Source organism: Azolla caroliniana, unplaced genomic scaffold, assembly GCF_043228905.1.
Source record: "Azolla caroliniana isolate FFs.n. ecotype wild unplaced genomic scaffold, voAzoCaro1.0.p SCAF_15, whole genome shotgun sequence".
NCBI classification, from domain to species: Eukaryota; Viridiplantae; Streptophyta; class Polypodiopsida; order Salviniales; family Salviniaceae; genus Azolla; species Azolla caroliniana.
Genome location: NW_028230450.1, coordinates 5174065 through 5186761, shown reverse-complemented (window position 1 = coordinate 5186761; position 12697 = coordinate 5174065).

The window sequence follows — 12697 nt, the reverse complement described above, 5'->3', positions numbered from 1 at the left end:
ACCGATTTCCACTACCCTGAGAAACGAGAGGAGTATAAAGAACCATCGAGAGGGGATATACACGTATAGGATATACACGTGTCATAGGTCGGAGGTGGCACATGGCGTACCCATGGTAAGAGTGAAGAGAATTCTGAGTGGATACACGCGACGAGCTGCACATGCGTCGATGTAAAATCTAGTTCACTTCTCTGCCTTGGACCATGAGAGACCACATACGTACGCCTAACGACCATAGGCGGACGCCCGCCGCATCCCCCATTTATCTTCTCTCCCATTCCAATAGTTCTTCTTTGTAGCCCGGGCATCGGTTTGGCTCGTCTCTCTGCTCGATTCATGGACGTTCACCATGCGTTGAAAGCCTTCTGTTCTAGGACCTAAAGAAATGAAGCGTTCTTGGTCAAGCAACGCACGCTCTCGTGATGTGGCGTGCTCGAGTGTTGGAAAAACCGGCGAAAGGGGGGTGGGAAGGATGTATAGAAGCTCGTGCAAAAATTAAGAGAAATGAGAGATAAAAGGTAGAGGGGAAACATGCAAGAATTTATAGAGGTAGAATTATATATTATGTAAGAGAGAGTTAATGGGTTAGTGGATTGTCAGGGCCAAAGTTAGGAACAAGGTTTAAAATGAAGAAGAGAATGATAAACAAAATATATGAGAGAGATAAGAAGAATTTGATAATGTATTACAAGAATATGTCGAAGACTAGCGTTGAACCAGAATGGTTCATCAATAGTCAAATACATGTTTATATAGCATGGTTCATCAATAGTCAAATACATGTGATCGCGATGGTCCTAGACCACCACAATACAAACATAGACGGTTTGCTTGACGTCTTTGCTTCTCAGCTTCAGATAAAGGTCCTTGATGACGTGTTACATCGATCTCCATTGGACTTGAACCACCTGATGGAATCATGTGTGAATTTTGGGTAGTGCTTGTAGGTGTCGAGGCCACTACTAATGCATATGTTTGATCCGTTCTTGGTCGTGACATTAATTGACGCTCCGAACGTCCCTCGAATAAGCGGTTGTCACATCGCACTGTAAGTGATCTTGGATCTTCAAGAAAAGTTAATAGCAAATCCTTTACATCATTTCTTAGACCATAGAGAAATTGATCCATTAAGAATTCTTCATCCCACGGAATATCACAAGCTAGGAGGCGGAAATCTGTGGCATAGGCAGAGGCAGGACGGTCCCCTTGACACAGTCTTCGAATCTTGTTAATCGCTTTTCTAACACTATCAATGTCTCCAAAGGTTGCTTGAAATTCTCTAATAAAACCTTCGAAGTCTTGGAGAAGAGGAGACTTCTTTTCTAGAAGTGGTGCAAACCACGCTAATGCAGTTCCTATTAAGAGGGTCCCAAGTAGTCCAACTTGAGCTGCATCAGTCGGATACTTATTAGGGTGCATATGAATTACTAGACATACTTGGTTTAGAAACCCTCGAAACTGTGATTGATTACCATCGAACTTCCCAGGCAAACAAATCTTCGGTTCTTTGGGAGAGGTTGTTGCATTGAAGCTTGTTGATGAAGAGACCGCAATGTTGTTTCGAGTTGCAATACACGTGTTGATAACTCATCATATTGTTGTGCCTTTTCTATGCTTACTTGTTGCAAATCTCCAAGTAATAGTTGATTCTCTTGTTCTAACACCACAAACTTATTTGCGAGATGCTCTAGTTCAAAGACGACTCAAGCATACTCTTGCTTGCTAACTGACTCCATGGAGAGGATAACTTTGGCAAGATTCTCAAGGAGAAGGAAGTAAGGAGAAGAGAGTGAGAGAGAAAGAGAGAGAGAGAGAGAGAGCCTAGATGGATGTAGCTCAGTTGGTAAGGTTGCCCAATGGAGATCAGGTGATCATGGGTTCAACCCCTACATTCCACAGTGGCATCTAGTGAAATAGAGATATATATGAAGTATATAATAGAGAGGTGAGGAAATTGGGTTTCGAACCCAAGACACAGGGCTTGTATTGTTATCGATTTACCACTAGGGTAAGCTAATTACGATGAAAGAGAGAGAGAGAGCAAGGAAGAAAGAGAGAAGGTAGGAGAATTCTGGTTCAAACTGTTAGGGCCAAAGTTAGGAACGAGTTTTAAAATGAAGAAGAGAATGAGAAGCGAAATATATGAGAGAGATAAGAAGAATTTGATAATGTATTAACAACGAGAGCAATGTTTACAAGAATATGTCGAAGACTAGCGTTGAACCAGAATGGTTCATCAATAGTCAAATACATGTTTATATAACATGGTTTGGATACATGTGTAAAGAATCAAGAGATGGATTCTGTGCAGCGGAATAGATATGAACTGTGTGTGTGTATGAGAGAGAGAGAGAGAATGAGAGACACAAGGAGTAAGACACCGAGAATACGCAAGGTTAAGTATATTAACAAAGGAGAAAGACTCAACATTATAGAAGGTGGGAGGAGGGTGCTTTATATAGTCACCCTCTCTCTTCATTAACTACAAGACTCATGGAGCATGGGGAATGTGAAAGCTCATAAGTTATGTGTCATAGAATATGATTCTATGATTCATACTAAATGCTAGAATACAAAGTGGTGACATAATGGTGACTCTTGACCGTTGGAGTGTCTATTCACTCTCAAGATGAGTTCACACACTAGACCAAGTTGAGCTTGATTCTCAACAACATGCATCCTCGCCACCTCATCGGCACACATGATCGCCACTTGGCATTCATGCAAGCATGCCCCTTGGCAATCATGCGTTAGCCTATGCAAGGTGGCGACATTTCAATAATATTATTATATGTATTTCCTATTCATATAATAGAATTTATTATTTAATATATACAATATGATGTATCTTAATGGATGGGGTTGTATGCCTTCTTTGAGGAGGTCATGGGTTTAAATCACCATAAAGCTTATTGGGTTTTGTATACACATGACATGGATAGTCACATTGACTTCTAGCTAGAGGTGCACGATTCAAATCTAGTCTTACAATGCAGCGTGATTTAAGGAATTTTATTCCTTTTTCATTGAAGACAAAATTGGCGACCCCTCCTTCTTTTTTTCCTATAAAAGGAGGTCGAGGGGGGCTCATTTGGGGAGGACATTTTGGAAGGAGGAGACTATCGTCATTTTTCCTTCGGAGCTCTTCATCTTCTTATTCACCACTTCTCTTCATCTCATACCCCTTCATCCCCCCATCGCCGCGTGCTCGTCTTCTTCACATCGGCAATCAAAGTGCTCGTGAGCCCAAGCTTCATTGGTTCAACGTTGCTCCGCCCCGTTCGTCGTTGCGAGCCCATGTGCTCGCTGTTCGGGTGGTCGTGGTTCGTTGGGATTGGCGTTTTGGTGGTGCTTGTGTGTTCATCTTCGCCGTGTTCAGAATTGCTCTTGTCTCTAAGCGCATTTAGTATTTATGTTTTGATTGAGCTTGTGGTTAACTATAAGTTGCCATTGTAATCAAACCCTATTTTATAAAGGGTCCTCTTGCCTTGGAATCAAACACGTATTTATTTCTTTGGCCGATATCATTCGTGTTTCTTTCTTTCGTTCTTTCTTTGTTCGTATCTTCCTTGTATGTTTGGCCATCTTGTGACGAGGGAGCGTTTCGGGTGTGCCCATGCACCTCTCCTCCTCATAAAGACGTACGAGCACTTGTGCGTGTGTTTGTGTACTCCTTGTGCGTTCGGCCGTCTTGTGACGAGGGAGCGTTTCTGGCTTGCCCATGGACCTCTCCTCCTCATAAAGGCGTACGAGCATTTTGTGTGTGTGTTTGTGTCTTCCTTGTACGTTCAGCCGTCTTGTGATGGGGGACCGTTCTGGGCTTGCCCATGCACCTCTCCTCCTCATAAAGGTGTACGAGCATTTGTGCGTGTGTTTGTGTCTTCCTTGTACATTCGTCCGTCTTGTGACGAGGGAGCGTTTTGGGCGTGTCCATGCATATCTCCTCCTCATAAAGATGTACGAGCATTTGTGCGTGTGTTTGTGTCTTCCTTGTACTTTCGGTCGTCTTGTGACGAGGGACCGTTTCGGGCTTGCCCATGAACCTCTCCTCCTCATAAAGGCGTACGAGCATTTGGTGCGTGTGTTTTTGTCGTCCTTGTACGTTCGGTCGTCTCGTGACGAGGGAGCGTTCGGGCTTGCCCATGCATCTCTCCTCCTCATAAAGGTGTACAAGCATTTTGTGTGTGTGTTTGTGTCTTCCTTGTACATTCGGCCGTCTTGTGACGAGGAAGCGTTTCGGGCGTGCCCATGCACCTCTCCCCATGTAGTGATCTTGAAAGTTCGACGAGTCGTGATCAACGAGAACCACCGGCCTCACAAAACAAAGGGCAACAAGCCCTTGCTCGGGAAGGGGTCGGGAAGTAGCATTGTCGTAAAGCGAACCTCAGGTCTTCTCTATCCCTTGAGTACTCCCTAGTTCAAGACCCCCATGGTCTCGCTCAAATAACACACGCGCGCGAAACTTTGCGACATAAATTGGTGAACTCGACGTGAAAGGGCGGCAAGGGAGAACCAAGATGCGAGGAGGATAACTCGCTGAAGCGATGGCGGCGATGGTGGACCTCTTGGTAAATTCCCGAGAAGGCATCACCAGCCTAGACCGGGCCATAGAGACGGTGGTCAGCACAACGGATCGGTTCAATGGAAGAGATATCACTAGCTACTTGGATGCCTATAAGGCCGAAATGCTTATGCAAAACTTCCCCAAAGATAGGCACCTAGCCGGATTTGGTAGAGTGGTAACGCCGAGTATCCACGTAGCGGTACTCGAGATCCAAGCGGACTATTGCAATCGAGTGGAGTTCGAAGAAAGAATCCTCGAGAAGTACGACCTTGATGACTCACTTAGAATTTTGAAAAGGGATCTAATGGAGTGGGTTGAGCTTACCGGCAAGGGGAGAAATATTGTGGTACTTTTACAAGAATTTGAGAAGCGCTTTGCGCGACTCTCAGCTCTCGATAGGATGGTGCTTCACACAAGCAATGTTCTACTATTCATAAAGATTGTTGATGCACGAGACTGAAAGAAGGTGAGGTCCCTCCTCGAAACTGATGATGGGCTCACGACGGATTGGGCTATGGTAAAATGGGTTTGTAGTCGCTTCGATAAGAGAAGGGAATGGAACGATGGGTCTCCGTTGAGTGGCCAAACATCCATGGGCTCCATTACTGAGACACACGAACCCAGGGTTGGTAAAATACCTCATGAAAGAGAGAAAGAAAATGCAAGGGTCGTCCCCGAGAGAAACGTGGAAGCACCGTCAGGAGGGTCGGCAATAGAAGAGCTCACAAAGATGATGTGAGATCTCCAAATAGCGCAAGCTAGGAGAGAGAGTGGTGGCCCTCAAGATCGACGCCCCCTATTCGAGCAAAGATGTATGTAGTGCGACAACCCCTACCACCTACGAAGGGAGTGTGGAGACTTTCCAGAGGCCCTAAGGAGGGATATTGTCTATCTTTGGAACAATAGGGTCTATTCGACGGAGACAAGGCGTTCCTTGGGATTGAATCACGACCGAGGGGGCATGAGAAGGCTAATGGAGGAGGCCGAAGCACGACATGTTGAAGTTGTCCACTACTCGGCGTCAACTGGGATCCGAGTGGGGAAAGAGGAGAAAGAGTTTGACTTTTGGCCATCAATCCTTGGAAGCCTCTGTAAGGGAAAGTTCAAAAGAGAAGAAACGGACGAAGCGGAAAGAAGGGTCCAAGAGGCAACCGGGTGGAAGGATCCGATGGAAGAAAAGACAGGCTTAGTGAAAACCGCTTGCCAAAACTACGAAGTAATGGTAGAAGAGAAGAAGGTAGGAAATGACGAGGGAGTCGGTCCATTAAGGAAATACGACACTCCAGGTGCACGAAGAAGTGAAGAGCCGAACTAGTCTCAAGCACGCGATGAATGATGGAAAGAGAAGGGGAACCCCCCCAACTTCAAGCTTTGCTCGGAGATCGAACAAGAACCGGACTTCGAGAAGGTAGTGGAGGAAAGGATCCTCGATAGTGGCGTAGAGTTTACTCTGCGAGAGGTCCTCGGAATTGCCAAGAAAGAATTCCACGAGGTCATCATTGACCTAATGAAGAGGAAGCGGCTCTCAACGGAGCAAGAAGTGGCAAAGCCCGCGATTGTAAATGCATTGTCAACTGGGGTTCCCGAGGAAGATGAAGACTATGTGGACAATCACTATACGACGTCGCATTGGTCGAGAGCGACAACGAAGACAACGGTACGGGTCAGAGATGGAAAAGAGCCAGTTGTAGCATTGATCGACCATGGCTCTGAGATCAACCTTATGTCCATGGACTTTTATAAAAAGGGAAAGTGGCCGATTAACACGAAGCATAGGTGGAAGATTAGAGCGGCGACCCAAGCAATGGAGTTATACGGTGTCGTGTGGTTTTTCACACACGATATGAAAAATAGTAAAATAATTATTTTAGATTAGCTTAATGTATTCATGTAGATAGATGTCTTCAAGAGCGTCATAGCGTATTTTACTATGCATGAAACGGATAAACAAGTATCAAGTTATGTGAGTGTGAAGTTTGAAAAAAGAAAGAAAGAAAAGACAAAACTGTGAGATATCCCACATAGATAGGACAACATTGGAACCCAGGATATATAAGCGAAACCAAAATATATTCATTCTATCATTGTGTGGAGGATAAAATGTTCAAGGTGACTTGGGCTACACTATGTGTTGTGCACGCTTCGGGTGTACACGCGTATGCACGGCCGTGTTGATGCTTCAGGCGTACATGTGTGTGCATGGATGCGTGTGCAAGTTTCGGGCGTATGTCCGTGTGCATGGTTGCGTGGATGTTTTCGGACATATGCGCGTGTGCAAGTTTCGGGCGTACGCGTGCGTGGATGCGTACATTGCGAGCGGATGTGTCTACGGTTTGGTTGCGACGCACGTACGGATTGCGCAGTTGATGCTTCAGGCGTACATGTGTGTGCATGGATGCGTGTGCAAGTTTCGGGCGTATGTCCGTGTGCATGGTTGCGTGGATGTTTTCGGACATATGCGCGTGTGCAAGTTTCGGGCGTACGCGTGCGTGGATGCGTACATTGCGAGCGGATGTGTCTACGGTTTGGTTGCGACGCACGTACGGATTGCGCATGTGCTAAACTTTATGGATGATTGGGTCATTTGGCCAAATTATACGGACGGTCGCATGTAACTAAAAGCCAAGGGCATGCAACTAAAAGTAAAAGGCATGCAACTAAAAGTAGAGGCCATGCAACTAAAAATAGATGTCGTACAACTAAAAGGGGACATGCAAAGTAACATTGGAAAGGAGGATCAACAAAGAGCTGGATATATGTCCCATTTTTTCCCTCTAGTTTTTTTTTCCCTTTTCCATTCTTCTTCTTCTCTCTCCCATTCCTTGGGGAAGAAATCTCTCTCAGATTGATATCGGACCACTCCTTATATGGTATTTGGCTCTTTTCTTTAAAAAAATTTATCTCTCCTTTTCATCTCTATCCCGTTGTAACAATATTCTTGAATTTTAAAAAGAATCTATTTTCTTATGCGATAAACAAACGTTTTCTCTCATCTACTCGTCTCATATGTGAATTTTGCTTGTATTGTACGTGTTGCACTAAATCCTTGTAGTCCAGAACCCCGATGGTTCTGCCTCGTGATTCGCACATAGTGACGTATTTTCAAGACATAATTAAGTGGTGAACCCGACGTGAAAGAGGCGGTAGGGAGGATATCAAGTGCAATGATGGCTTCCACAAGCGGAACTCAAGGAGAGGAATTAACGAAAGGCATGGTGTCCGTAGTGGAATACATGCTGAAGGTAAGAGATCGGGAAGCTTTAATCGACAAAGCTGTTGATCGTACTGTCGAGATAGCTGAACGATTTGGTGGCAAGAACATCACAGATTTTCTTGCTACCTATTGGAACGAGATGCAACAAAGGGATGTCAATGATTTCAAACAAATTTCTAGCTTCAAACGTGTGGTGGAACCAGGGATCCGCAAGCGCATCATGGAGATCCAAAATGAGCATGCAACTTGGGCGGAGTTTGAAAAGGCGCTTCTCGCTGAATACATGCTTGAAGACGCATCACGGATGACTCGACATACGCTAATGTCTTGGATCGAGAAGAAAGGGAAGAATATGTGTGCGTCTGGAGTATATGCCGAGTTCGACCAGAAGTATAACCGACTTCCGAGTGTTGATCAACGAGTTCTTGATGGAGATAAAGTCCAACTATTCCTGAAGGCAGTGAATGCGAAAGAATGGCGTGAATTGGGTAACTTTTTGGAGGATGAAACACAACCAAATGGCTTGGTAGCGGACTGGGTGGTGGTGAAGAAGGCTTGTAGTCGTCTTGATAAGCACCGACAATAGCAAGAGGGAACTGATATGGAGAATCCACAATCGTGGAGGAGGAATGCACCTATGGCGATCAATTCTAACAAGCCGATCAACAATTTTGACTGGAAAACGATGGAGGAATCTATAATCGAAGAGCTCTCCAAGAAATTTGAAGCGGTATCGTTGGCCAACTTAGGTCAACGCGGGCCGAAGGGAAAAGAAGCGTATAGATGTGTGTGGTGTGACAGCTTAAAGCACTGGCGAAGGGAGTGCACTAACTTGCAAGATTCAATTCGCAAGAATGTCGTCTATTTGGACGACAACATGATCCACTCGAGCGAGACCCGAAAGCCACTACGAGTGAACTTCGGAAGAGACGGGCTGAAAAAGATCGTGGAAGAGGAAGATGCAAGGCATGTGGAAGCCATGCACTATGCCGCATGGGCGGGAATACGAGTCGGAAGAGAGAATCTAAAGACGATCAAGCCAGGAGATGGGTTTTGGCCAACGGTATTCGAGTGCGAAAAGAAAGGAAAAATAGATTTGGAGGATCTAAAACATGCTGATCAGAATGTGCGACGAGTTACCGGATGGTCAGATCCAGTCGACGATAACACAAGCCTTGCGAAGGTTGTGTGTGACAACTATGAAGCTCTTGTTGAAGAGAAGAGGAAAGGAACCGGTGAAGAAGATGGCACATCAAAGCGTCACAATACGAGGAATGTAGGGAAAGAAGGACAAGCCCAACCTACACCATGAAAAGAGATAGGAGAAACAAGCATGAAGCCTGGTGGATTGAGCCAACCTTCTCGGATGGAAGTCGATGAATCTGTGAAGAAAAGAAAAGAACGAGCGGCGCCGACTTACAAGCTAAGGTCAGACATAGAACAAACAACCGACTTCCGGAAGGTCCTTGAGGAGAAGGCTTTAGACATTCATGTCGACCTTACTTTGAGAGAGCTACTTGGGATCGCTAAGAAGGAGTTCCACGATACTATCATGGACTTGATTAAGCAAAAGCGGCAACAATCAAATGAAGAGGAGGTGAAAACAAGTGCCATAACCATGGCAAGATTGGAAGAGGAGGAGGAGGAAGAAGTGATGGCGGACAACCATTACTCTCGGCCTCATTGGGCAAGTGCGACAACGGAAACGCCGGTGAAGATCGGAGAAAAGAAAGAGACCGTGGTAGCCTTGATTGACCATGGTTCGAAGATGAACCTCATGTCGACCGAATTCTACAAGAAAGGAAGATGGACGATCCACACAAACCACAGATGGAAGATATAAGCGGCAACGAAGGCCACAGAAGACTTGTACGGAGCTTGCCCCAATGTTAAAGTCACGATCAGAGATGTGGAGATGGATCAACACTTCTTCGTGCAAGACTCGGCTTCACATCCCGTCATCCTAGGACAACCATATATCACATCGTCCCGGATGGAGACTAAGGTGTTCGATAATGGAGCGGCCTTCGTGCGAGTCAAGAGCCTTGACAATCAAAGATCAGTTCAATTCCTTACGGTGCGGGCTAATCACAGAAGGAACCAAGATAGCCTTGGAGGCGAATCCTCAGATTTTTAGAGCAGACTATTGAAGCGTGGGGCACAAATAGTCCGAGCAATCATAAGTCCCCACAAGGAAGCAAAATAAGTGGATCGCAAGGAGAAACAACATGTGTGACACCTAGTGGCGCATGTAAACTAACACTACTCAACAAGAAGGACAAGCGTCGGATACAAGACTTCGAGAAGATGCTGAAAGAAGAAAGCATAATCGAAGAAGAAGAATTTGTGTCTCATATTCTAGAGGAAGCCTCATTTAACGACACCATCAGCGAAATCGAGGAAGTCGTGGACTTGAGCTACCTTCACGATCAACATGTGATTTCAGTTAACTCCGTCAACATGTACATTATCATCGATGAATATCATCGAGGCATCTTGATGAAGGAAGCTGAAGTCATCAAAAATATAAAATGGTGGATAAGAAGATCAAGCCAGTTGCGGTTCCGCTACCAGAAGATATTTGGCAGAAGATGAAGGAAGTTGCTAATGATCCAAGCTTAAGGGATTCAAAGGCAATAGGTCATGTCTTCACCAAAGAGACGAAAGGAAAGCTACAAGTTGGAAGGGAAGATTTCCTTCTCCTTGAAGAGGAAAGAATGTTTCACGGAATGCTTGAGAGACATGGGAAAGCCTTTGCCTTCTCTCCACAAGAGATCGGATGTGCCGACCCGAAGATGATAGAGCCAATGGTCATTTTGACGGTGCCGCATGTACCTTGGAACCTCAAGCAGATACCGGTTCCAAGAGCTCACACTCCGAAGTTGATTGAGCTTCTAAAGGAAAAGGTTAGGATGGGCATACTTGAGCCGTCCAATTCTCCCTACTCCAATAGATGGTTTACGGTGCCAAAGAAGAACGGGTCCTTACACTTTATTGAGGATCTCCAACCCGTCAACAAGGTGATGATCCGAAATGCCGGAATTGGTCCAAGTGTGGATGAATTTGCCGAAGCCTTCGCGGGAAGATTGATCTACTCCATTGGTGATCTCTACTCAGGGTATGATCAATTTCAATTGGCCGTCGATAGTAGAGACATAACGACAATGAGGACGCCGATGGGGTTGGTAAAGATGTGCACCTTACCTCAAGGTGCAACAAATTCCGTAGCCCACATGGTGAATGCCATGAACAAAGTGTTGAGGGATTGTATCCCTAATATCACAATGCCCTTCTTCAGTGATATTCCAATCAGAGGATGCTTGGTGGAAGAAAAAGATGGATCGAAAGATGAAGATGGTTGCTGAAGATTCATCATTGATCATATAAAGGATAGCGAGAAGGTGTTGCAAAAGCTTGAGGATGCAAATCTCACATTTTCGGGAGAGAATTCTGCATTCGGTCATCAAGAAATATATTGGTAGTAGGACACTTATGTGGGTTTAATGGCTAGAAGCCATCTCCATCCAAGGTGAACATTATTCACGAGATGAAAGAATAATGTGTGTCTCAAACAAAGGTGCGAAGATTCTTGGGAGCATGTGCATTCTATCACATATGGATTCCACATTATGCTCATTTCGTTGAACCATTGTATGGATTACTAAAGAAAAGGAAGAAGTTCGAATGGGAAGATGAGCATACGTACACGGTTCAAAAGCTAAAGAAACTATTATTGGAAGCTCCGGCATTGCGAAAAGCCGACTACACCGAAGGTACCTCGATATATGTGACGGTGGATACAAGCCCAACCGGAATTGGATGGGTCATAAACCAAGAAGACAAAGAAAAGAATCGGTATGCAATCCGATTCGGTGCAAAGGTGTTAACCGAAAGAAAAAGGAAGTATGCCCAAGTAAAGAGAGAGCTATGGGGAATAGTATCCGCGATTAAAACCGATCGTGACTACCTTATCGAAACAGAGGTCATAATCGAAACTGATTGTCTACCTATTCTCGGAATGATACCCGGTTGTGCTACACCGGATATTGCTATGCTGCGATGGATTGCCTATATGAAGTCCCTCAACCCCGAGATTCGACATATAAATGGAAATCATAATGTGGTGGCCGATATGTTGTCAAGGGAAAGGTATGAGGGTGAAGAAGATTTGCACTCCGATGAAGAAGATGTTGGCCTAAACTTCTTTACGGTTTCTTGTGCGTGAATTCATCGAAATTGGCAAGTACTTAAGCTCTCTTACAAAGGATGAATCATGGTCAAAGGAAGACTTCTACCGAATTAGGAAGAAGGCCTACAAGTTCTTCCTCAAAGAAGGACATCTATGGAAGTTTCCAAAGAAGAAGAATGGAACTCCACTTTGAGTGGCATGCAAGAAACAAGATCAACAAACACTAATTGCTGAATTTAATGATAGTGTGTGGGCAGGTCATCGAGGTATATGGGCAACATTTGCAAAGCTCAAGGAGAAGTATTGGTGGCCGGGTGTTTACAAAGATGTAGCAAGCTATGTTGAAACATGTGAGCAATGCCAATTATACTCGAATATTCAACATAGGGATGAACTTCATCAGACATATCCATTATCAATGCATTATAAGTGGTTGGTAGACATAGTGGTTATGCCGATGGGATTGGGGCAAATGAAGTATCTCCTGCTAGCAAGAGAGGATCTCACCAACCAAGTAGAAGGACTGGCGTTGAGGAATAAAACAACTTCAGTAGTTTGTAAGTTTCTCCTTGAAGATGTTATTTGTCGATATGGATGTGTTGGCAAAATAGTAGTTGATAGGGGAGAATTAGATGCAAATGAAGCTAAAGACTTCTTTTCAAGAATAGGCGTCAAACTATCGCTCACCATGGCATACAACCCGAACGCAAATGGAAAGGTGGAACAAGGA